This window comes from Chiloscyllium plagiosum, chromosome 51, assembly GCF_004010195.1.
Source record: "Chiloscyllium plagiosum isolate BGI_BamShark_2017 chromosome 51, ASM401019v2, whole genome shotgun sequence".
NCBI lineage: Eukaryota > Metazoa > Chordata > Chondrichthyes > Orectolobiformes > Hemiscylliidae > Chiloscyllium > Chiloscyllium plagiosum.
Genome location: NC_057760.1, coordinates 4,578,428 through 4,589,016, shown reverse-complemented (window position 1 = coordinate 4,589,016; position 10,589 = coordinate 4,578,428).

The following is a 10,589-nucleotide window of genomic DNA, read 5'->3' as shown; positions in this document are numbered from 1 at the left end:
GTGAGAGGACCGCTAAAATTGATTAAGGAGACATTGATAAGTCACAATCCAGAGGCAACATGTTTAAACTATGTGTCACATTTTAGGGATCAATTAAATAGCATGGGAGAGTTGGCTAGATAGCATTTATATATAAAGTCATAGAGATGTGCAGCACAGAAACAGACCCTTTGGTCCAACTTGTCCATGCCAACCAGATATTCCAACCCAATCTAGTCCTACCTGCCAGTACCTGGCCCATATCCCTCCAAACCCTTCCTATTCATATACCCATCCAAATGCCTCTTAAATGTTGCAATTGTACCAGCCTCCACCACATCCTCTGGCAGCTCATTCCATACACGTACCACCCTCTGCGTGAAAACGTTGCCCCATAGGCCTCTTGTATATCTTTCCTCTCACCCTAAACCTATGCCCTCGAGTACTGAACACCCCCACCCCAGGGAAAAGACCTTGTCCATTTATCCTATCCATGCTCCTAATGATTTTATAAGGTCACTCCTCGGCCTCTGATGCTCCAGGGAAAACAGCCCTAGCCTATTCAACCTCTCCCTATAGCTCAAATCCTCTAACCCTGGCAACATCCTTCTAAATTTTTTCTGAACCCTTTCAGGTTTCACATCTTTCCGATAGGAAGGAGACCAGAATTGCACACAATATCCCAACAGTGGCCTAACCAACGTCCTGTACAGCCGTAACATGACCTCCCAACTCCTGTACTCAATGCTCTGACCAATAAAGGAATGCATACCAAATGCCTTCTTCACAATCCTACCTACCTGCGACTTCATTTTCAAGGAGCTATGAACCTGCACTCCAAGGTCTCTTTGTTCAGCAAAACTCCCTAGGATCTTACCATTAAGTGTATAAGTCCTACTAAGGATTGCTTTCCCAAAATGCAGCACCTCGCATTTATCTAAATTAAACTCCATCTGCCACTTCTCAGCCCATTGGCCCATCTGATCAAGATCCCATTGTAATCTGAGGTAACCTTCTTCTCTGTCCACAATGCCTCCAATTTTGGTGTCATCAGCAATCCAACTATACCTCTTATGCTCGCATCCAAATCATTTATATAAATGATGAAAAGTAGTAGACCCACCACCGATCCTTGTGGCACTCCACTGGTTACAGGCCTCCAGTCTGAAAAACAACCCTCCACCACCATGATCTCTTCTACCTTTCAGCCAGTTCTGTATCCAAATAACTAGTTCTCCCTGTATTCCATGAGATCTAGCCTTGCTAACCAGTCTCCCATGAGGAATCTTCTTGAACACTTGACTGAAGTCCATATAGATCACACCTACAGCTCTGCCCTCCTCAATCCTCTTTGTTACTTCTTCAAACAACTCAATCAATATCACAGCATACAATGAAACAGGAAGCAGACAAGAAATCAAAAACTAGCAATTTTGCTGTCAGAGATAAGATATTAGTGTTACTTACAGAGATAGGTGAACCTTTAAAAACAAGATTTAGTGGACCTTATCAAGTTGAGAGGAAATTGAGGTGAACTATTTGATAAGGACTCCAGACAGAAAGAAATCTGTGTCACAGTGTCATGTGATTATGCTCAAAAGATGTTTTGACAGGGTAGGAAAGACAGGAGACCATGTTTTGTTTACAATATCAAGTTCAGAGGATTCTGAATTGGACATTCCTCAAATTAAATTGGACAATGTGGAAGTTGTCAAAAATTGGAATAAATTATTGAGTTACCTTCTAAAGGAAAATCAAAATGACCTGAAAGTTATTATATAATACAGGGAGATATGTGGAAATAAGCTAGGAAATACTAACCTAATTACGCATGATGTACATGTAGGAGATGCTTTTTCCGATTAAGCAACATCCTTACAGACATAACCCTCTCAAGTTGGCACAGGTTCAAAAGGAGATGACATAATCAAAGTGAGTTATATTGACTGGAGCTCACCCATAGTCATGGTGCCAAAGCCAGATGGTACCCAATAGTTATGTGTGGACCATCACAAAGTCAGTTACAAAGACTGAACCATATCCAATTCCGTGTTTGGCCAACTGTGTTGGAAAGGTGGGACAAGCAGCTTATACTTCTGAATTGGACTTGCTCAGGGGATACCAACTAGTACCTTTGAAATAGGAAAGACAATTTTGGCTTTTGTAATGCTGAATGGACTGTATCAGTTTAAATTCAAGCCATTTTGTATGAAAAATGTGCCAGCATGTAAAAGTATGACAGCATACAATGAAACAGGAAGAAGACAAGAAATCAAACACGCACATAAGGTCATTTCCAGACTACCCAATTGTGTATATATAGATGACCTGGTCATTTTTAGTCACACATGGAAGGAACATTTGCATCATCTATCAGAATTGTTCGGAAGGCAGAATGGTGATAAACGTGGCTAATAGTTAATTGCAAAGCCCAAGTCATCTTTGTAGGCCATGTTATTGCACATGGACAAATGGCCCCATGCGATGCATAGACACAAAGAACAGTATTGTGATCCCTGGGATTGTGTGGATATTCTCAAAAACTTGCACCAAATTTTAGCAGTTTGGCTGCTCCACTCACTGAATTGCTACAGAATGGCAAGAAGTTTCAGTGGACAACATACTGTCAGAAGGCATTTGACAGTCTGAAAGCTGTAATAACCACTGCCCCAGTACTAGCCACACCTAATTACGCAAAATCATTCAAGGTGGCTATTGATGCGAGTGATGTGGGTGTTGGTGCTGTGCCCTTACAGGAAGACAATGAGAGAATTGAAAGACCTATCGGGTATTTCCAGAAAATTCAACATTAATCAGCAGAAATATTTAACAGTTGAGAAGGAGACTTTGAGCTTGGTGTTGGCATTACAATATTTCAATGTTTATGTTACCAGCAATGCATCTGAAACAATCGTATACACTGACCATAACCCATGGAGGTTTGTGGAGAAATTTAAGGACAATAATTGTAGACTGTTTAGATGGAACTTGTTGTTACAGCCACTCAATTTGAAAATTGTACCTGTGGTAGGACAAGAAAACAATTGCTAACACGTTAGATTGGATTCCCTACAGTATGGAAACAGGCCATTTAGCCAACCAAGTCCACACCAATCCTCTGGACAGTAACCCACCCCCCTAATTAATGCACCTAACACTACAGGAAATTTAGCACAGCCAATTCACCTGGCCTGCATATCTTTGGATTGTGGGAGAAAACCCACAGAGACACATGGAGAATGTGTAAACTCTACACGGATAGTAGCCAGAGGCAGGAATTGAACCCAGGTCCCTCATGCTGTGAGGCAGCAATGCTAACCACTGAGCCACCACGCTGCATTGTCAAGACTCATGAGAAACAGGTGTTCAGTGGCAGGAGTAAAGCAGACTGAAAGTGTGTAGTAGTGCATATTTGTATGTTTAGTGTCAATGTAATGTATATGTATGTCGTAGAGTACTAACAGTTTAAGATGAAGGTTTTTTAAAATAAAGCCATCTTTGGATATTGATGGTTCATTCTTTTTAAGAGAGGAGGTGTGACGAAGCTGGTCCTTTAACAAAGTTATGGTGTCCTTTTTTTTCAGAGAGGTCATAAATGCAGCGATTCTGAAAAACCTAGGTTTAAAGGGTTTTAGGGCCAACTTAATTATAGCTGACAGATACTGCCTCGGGCAAAAGGTTTTCAAATTTTAAAAAAAACACTTGTACAATGAAAAGCTCAGCTTTTCTCTGACTTGTTTTAGTTTTTAGCAAGTTGTGCTGTGAAGCTGCTGGACCCAAAGAAGCAGCTCCATGCTGATCCTCCCTCTCTCTGACATCTCTCCTGTAAGAACTTGTGTTTGATTTTACCTTTTTTGCTAAGGGGTATTTATGGGGATTGTTGCAAGTATTTGGAATAATATAATTAAGTTGGGATGACTTCTTGGGTTTTTCATAGGTTGTTGTTCTGTATCTGTTCTCTTCTGTGTTTCATTCAGTAATCTTGTAAATAAATTGTTTTGTTTAAAATTAAGTGGTTTTGACCATCTGCATCACTCCTGGAAATCTGCCTAACACCTGCTTAAAACAACTAGCAAAGTTAGAGTGTGAACTACTTTCTTGAAATGTTTTGACAGGCCTGGTCTGGTCCATAACTCTTCATTCGGAAGGGATGCCCAAGCTGTATTTGAACACTCCATCCTCTCCACCATAACAAGGTGACAATCCACAGATCGGTGGGAGTCTTGGAGGCATTTTATGAATATGGCTTTGATAATCTATCCCCAGAAATGCACACAAAGATATTAAAGAGAGGAAGAGAAGAGAGATGAACCGTTTGAAACTGAAAGAAGTGTGAAAATTGGAAACCAAATCATGGAAACTGCAGTTCAGGGTCAACATGGGAAGTGACACATTAATAAAGCACTAAGGGAAGAGGTGAGAAAAGGGGTTGGATCTGAGTGTGATTAGAACAAAAAAAGAGTTCCATATATTCCACTGAAACTTCTAACGTCTTAATCAATTCTGTTAAAAGGTCACGGACCTAAAATGTTAACTCTGTACCTCTCACCGGAAATACTATCAGATCCATTGAGTACTTTCTGCTTCTGTTTCACTAGATTTGACATTGCTGTTTGTAGAAACTTTTTGAGCACAACTTACACAAAATACTTTGGAAACACTAGCTTTTGGAGCACTGCTCCATAACCACCTGATGAAGGAGCAGCGCTCCGAAAGCTAGTGCTTCCAAATAAACCTGTTGGACTATAACCTGGTGTTGTGTGATTTTTAACTTTGTACACTCCAGTCCAATACCAGCACTTCCAAATCACAAAATACTTTAAATGTCCTGAGGTCAAGAATGCTGGAAAATGCCTAACAGTAAAATAATTTTAAACTGTAATAATGAAAGTTATGTAATATCTGAGTAATATTCTGCTTTGTCTGGTTTGGTTCTGCCTGTGTGGCATCAGCTCCTTCCCACCAGGTGGTGCTATTTCCCCTTCAGTCTCTAAATGCAGCAGCAGCAGCGCTGCCAAATGATCCAGTGACACATGACATTACCCCCACCCTCAGACCCTGATGCATGAATATGAGTTATGCTGTCTGTATAGAGCACCCATATAGGTATAAAACTGAACCTGCAGCTTAAACTTTCTTACCATTTCCAAATAAACAGACACCACCCTAAATAGATTAAACATGAAAATGAGTTGAAACCAGCAGGAATGTACAAGGGATTTAGAAATCTCTCCCCTCCTCCATCCGTTTAGAAGCTGCTTTCACCAGCACTTACCGTGATCACAGTCTCTCCCTCTCTTTCTTCCCCATTTTTCAGCACCGCACCAACCCCCACAGCTTTCTAACAAACCTGTTATACATTCTCCCTCAGCACTGACCCTCCGACAGAGCGGTGCTCCCTCAGCACTGACCCTCTAACAGTGCGGCACTCCCTCAGTACTGACAGTGCGGCACTCGCTCAGCACTGACCCTCCAACTGTGCGGCACTCTCTCAGCACTGACCCTCCGACAGTGCGGCGCTCCCTCAGACTGACCCTCCGACAGTGCAGCACTCCTTCAGCACTGACTCTCCGACAGTGCGGCACTCCCTCAGCACTGACCCTCCGACAGTGCGGCACTCCCTCAGTACTGACCCTCCGACAGTGCGGCACTCCCTCAGTACTGACCCTCCGACAGTGCTGCACTCCCTTAGCACTGACTCTCCGACAGTGCGGCACTCCCTCAGCACTGACCCTCCGACAGTGCAGCACTGACCCTCCGTCAGTGCCCACTCCCTCAGCACTGACCCTCCGACAGTGCAGCACTCCCTCAGCACTGACCCTCCGACAGTGCGGCATTCCCTCGGCACTGACCCTCCGACAGTGCAGCACTCTCTCCTCCTGCACCTGACTCATTCACTGTCTCCTATCCATCCACTGCTCAGTGTAATTCCTTCCTATTACAGTGGAAGTTGCCAATTTCCAGCTCTTTACTCAAGGAATTGATTATTGTGTCTGTTTCTGGTTGAAGCCTGCAATGTGGACAAATCCAGTCGATCCTTTCTGTGGTCTTGTGTTTGTTTAATTAATTTTAACCTTGCTCACTCATAATTTCTTTCTTCTCACTGTCACAAACTTTCCCATGTCTGCATTCCTTTACCCGGTTATTTGAGAGAAGGGTATACCTGAGACAGTACACCCTGGCTCTTGATCACTGAAATCACCTTCTCCTCTGGTGCAGGATGATGATGCTGCAATGGTACTTGGTTCTTCCAATCAAGGCATACCCTCCCTTTACGACAGTGGTCTCCATGACAACGCTACAGTCGTTCCCTTCAGTGGAACATGTGTGTGAACTTGCATACTTAATAGCGATTTCACCCTAATCGGACTCTCTCATGCAGATACCTCAGATAAACTGACAAGAGTTCTATTTACACAAGAAAAAGCTTCTTAACTTGCTGGAGTTGTGCTGACTTCAAACAGTTGTATGATTCTTCTCGAGAAAGGCATCTGCCAGCTCAGTTCAGGGTGGATTGCATTGACCCCACACTGTTTGAACTCTGACCTGTGCTCTTTACTGAGTTGGGCAGTGAATATCTTCTGTTGTACCCACTCCCCACAAACGCCTAATTGTAATGATTGTAAAGGCTGATGCAGTCTAGACATATTGTGAGCGAGTGAATGGCTGAACAGCTGAGGTTGTGGGAGTTGCCTGTAGCTCTGCAACTCATTTCTACAGCACTCAGACACCTGCTCATTGTCTTTATTTTTAAAAAAAACAACTGGTGAAATCAAAATTACCCTAACAAGTAACAAATGTGTGATTGAAGCATGTTCACAACTTCAATAAAGAATGTCAGGAAAACCACCTGACCCTGAGAACGTGAAACCAACCAGTACACGGAGTGCTTGAGATGCATTTAAGGGGAAGCTGGATAAACATACAGATGGAGTAGACCATGATGGGAGGAGTAATAAACAGAGGGTCAGATGAAATTCCAAAAGAGCAGAAACTCTGGTACAAACCATTGTTGAGTGGCCATTTCTGTCATGATTGAGATGCTCAATGGAAAAACCTGGTGAAGAGCAAAACATGACCAAATATCTGAACAAGGGCCACCTTGTTTTGAGGCTGGGCTTATTGTCTGTTAGGTCACAAAAGGCACAAACTATTCAGCATCCTGCTACAAACAGGACCTTATTACAATCACACCATACTATGGACAATGAAGTGACAGTTGAGTGCAGTCTTAGTTTGGGGCCCAACAGTTAGACAGTCCAGGAAGAATCAGACAACCTTATTGCCATTTTCTCTCTCTCTCTCTCTCTATCACTCATTCATTTGCTCACTCTCATTCTAATAGATGAGGACAGAATGAGGATTTCCCCTTCCCCACAAACATCCATCACAGGAGATGACTGGTCACTCACTTGGATCACTGCATCTGCTTGGAGAGGAAAGGTGGGTGAGATGTTTGGGAGTGTCTGAAGTGATGACAGACTGTCGGACGGTCAGCGCTGAGGAAATGCCACACTGTCGGACGGTCAGCACTGAGGGAGTGCTGCACTGTCAGGCGGTCAGTGCTGAGGGAGTGCTGCACTGTCGGACGGTCAGCGCTGAGGGAGTGCTGCACTGTCAGAGGGTCAGTGCTGAGGGATGCCGCACTGTCGGGGGGTCAGTACTGAGGGAGTGCCGCACTGTCGGAAGGTTAGTACTGAGGTTGTGCTGCACTGTCAGAGGGTCAGTGCTGAGGTAGTGCCACACTGTCAGAGGATCAGTGCTGAGGGAACACCGTGCTGTCAGAGGGTCAGAGGGTCGGCACTGAGGGAGTGCCGCACTGTCAGAAGGTCAGCACTGAGAGAGTGCTCCATTGTTGGAAGATCAGTACTGGAGGAGTGTGCACTATCAAATGAGGATCATTTTTTGGATGAGGCATTCAATTGAGATTCTATGTGTTCTCAAGGGTTTAAAGTATCATGGTCCCTATTTTGCAGAAGAACCAGAGTCTTTTTCTTGGTGTTTTGGACCAATATGTATCCCTCAGCCACTAAACGAAATAATGTGATCAGCATCATTTTGTATTCTAAGGAAATCTGGTGTGATAATGCCTTCCTAACTTATCAGGATGGTGGCTTTGTGTTAAAAAGTGGAGTTGACTCCCGCCCTCCACCCTCTCGTGAAACCTAAAACTGAAACACCCAAAGAGGATCCCATTCTCCCAATTCCTTCGACTCCGCCGCATCTGCTCCCAGGAGGACCAGTTCCAAAAACGCACAACCCAGATGGCCTCTTTCTTCAAGGACCGCAATTTCCCCCCCGACGTGGTCGACGATGCCCTCCACCACATCTCTTCCACTTCCTGCTCCTCCGCCCTTGAGCCCCGCCCCTCCAACCGCCACCAGGACAGAACCCCACTGGCCCCCACCTACCACCCCACCAATCCCCATGTACAGCGCATCATCCGCCGTCACTTCCGCCACCTCCAAACAGACCCAGCACCAAGGATATATTTCCCTCCCCTCCCCTATCAGCTTTCCGTAGAGACCACTACCTCCGCGACTCCCTTGTCAGATCCACACCCCCCACCGACCCAACCACCACTCCCGGCACCTTCCCTTGCAACCGCAGGAGGTGCAACACTTGCGCCCACACCTCCCCCCTCACTTCTCTCCAAGGCCCCAAAGGAAAATTCCATATCCGCCACAGATTCACCTGCACCTCCACCCACATCATCTACTGCATCCGCTGCAACCGGTGTGGCCTCCTCTATATTGGGGAGACAGGCCGCCTACTTGCGGAGCGATTCAGAGAGCACCTCTGGGCCACCCGGACGAACCAACCCAACCAACCTGTAGCACAGCATCTCAACTCCCCCTCCCACTCCACCGAGGATATGCAGGTCATTGGACTCATCCACCGCCAAACCACAACAACCCGACGGTCGGAGGAGGAGCATCTTATCTTCCGACTGGGAACCCTCCAACCACAGGGGATGAACTTGGACTTCACCAGTAGCCTGCTGGACAAACTTTCCTCATTCCTGAAGAAGGGCTTATGCCCGAAACGTCGATTCTCCTGCTCCTTGGATGCTGCCTGACCTGCTGCGCTTTTCCAGCAACACATTTTCAGCTCTGATCTCCAGCATCTGCAGTCCTCACTTTCTCCTCAAAGATGTTAACTGTATGGCCTTTCGATACAAATGTTTCAGTTCAGGCTTGCTGGGTACTTGCATTTTAAATCTCCAAGCACAGAAAAAAAAACATCTTTTACAGAGACCATGCAATTCTTTCCCCATTTTACAATTTTACAAACACCAAATTCTAACATTTTATCTCCCAATTTACAATTACTCTACCCAACTTCACAACACTTTGGAAGCTGCTGTCGAAGGAGCCTTGGTGAGTTACTGCAGTGTATTCTGTAGATGATAGACACTGCTACTACTCACTATTAATAGCAGAGAGAGTGAATGTTGAAGGTGATGAAAAGCCAATCAAAAAGGCAACTTTGCTCTGAATGATGTCAAGCTTCTTGAGTGTTGTTAAAGGTGCACTCATCTAGGCAAGTAGGGAGTATTCCATCACACTCCTGACTTGTCCCTTATAAATGGTGGACAATATATTGGGCAAACAGCAGATGACTTCTTGACTTCAGGTTTCCTAGAGTCCACCTTATTTTTTAGCTGCTATATTTATGTATTTTAGAGTTCCGAAGATGAGTCAAATCAGATTCAAAATGTGAATGCTCTCCTTATCCACAGATGCTGCCAACCTTGCCAACTTTCTCCAGTATTCCCTGTGTTTGTTACAGTACTTATATGCTTAGACAGGTTCTACCATCAATGATGACCCCAGGATGTTGATGGTGAGGGTCTCAGTGGTTGTAATGCCATTGAATGTCAAGAAATAATGGTTACATTCTCTCGTGTTGAAGATGGTCATTGGTGACACTTGTGTGATTGAATGTTACTTGCTCCATGTCAGCCCAAATCTGGATATTCTCCAAATCTCGTTTCAGTAACAGCAGTTATGAATGGTGCTGAATACTGTGCAATCATCAATGAACATCCCCACTTCTGACTGTATGATGGAGGGAAGGTCATTGATGAAGTAGCTGAAGATGGTTTGATGTAGGACACTACCCTGAGGAACTCCTGCAGAGCTGAGATGACTGACCCCCAGAGACCATACCATCTTTCTAAATACCTGCAGAGAGTTTTCCTCCTCATTCACATTCCTGTTGGCATTTTCCTTGGGCTGTTTGATGCCACATCCAGGGAAATGCTGCCTTGATGACCAGCACAGTCGCTAACACTTCCCCTCCACAAGCAAGGTTTTGATAGAGCAGGAATGTCTTCAATGTCTTCAACCACACTCAGGACCAAGGGAGGAATCTGGATTCATTCTCACTTCCTCCAGCTGCCCAGCTGCCAACCAGAGAATAGAGCGGACTGCCCCTGAAATACCATCTGCTATAGGCACTGTGAGGCTCAGTGCTGAGCACTGGCACGCTGCAATCATGAGCCTGGATGGTGCCTACATCAATCTCAGAAACCAGCAGCCTACTTCCCTCCTCACCCCATCCCTTTCCCTACTCCCCTCTCCACCCCCTCCCTATTCCCCTCCCCA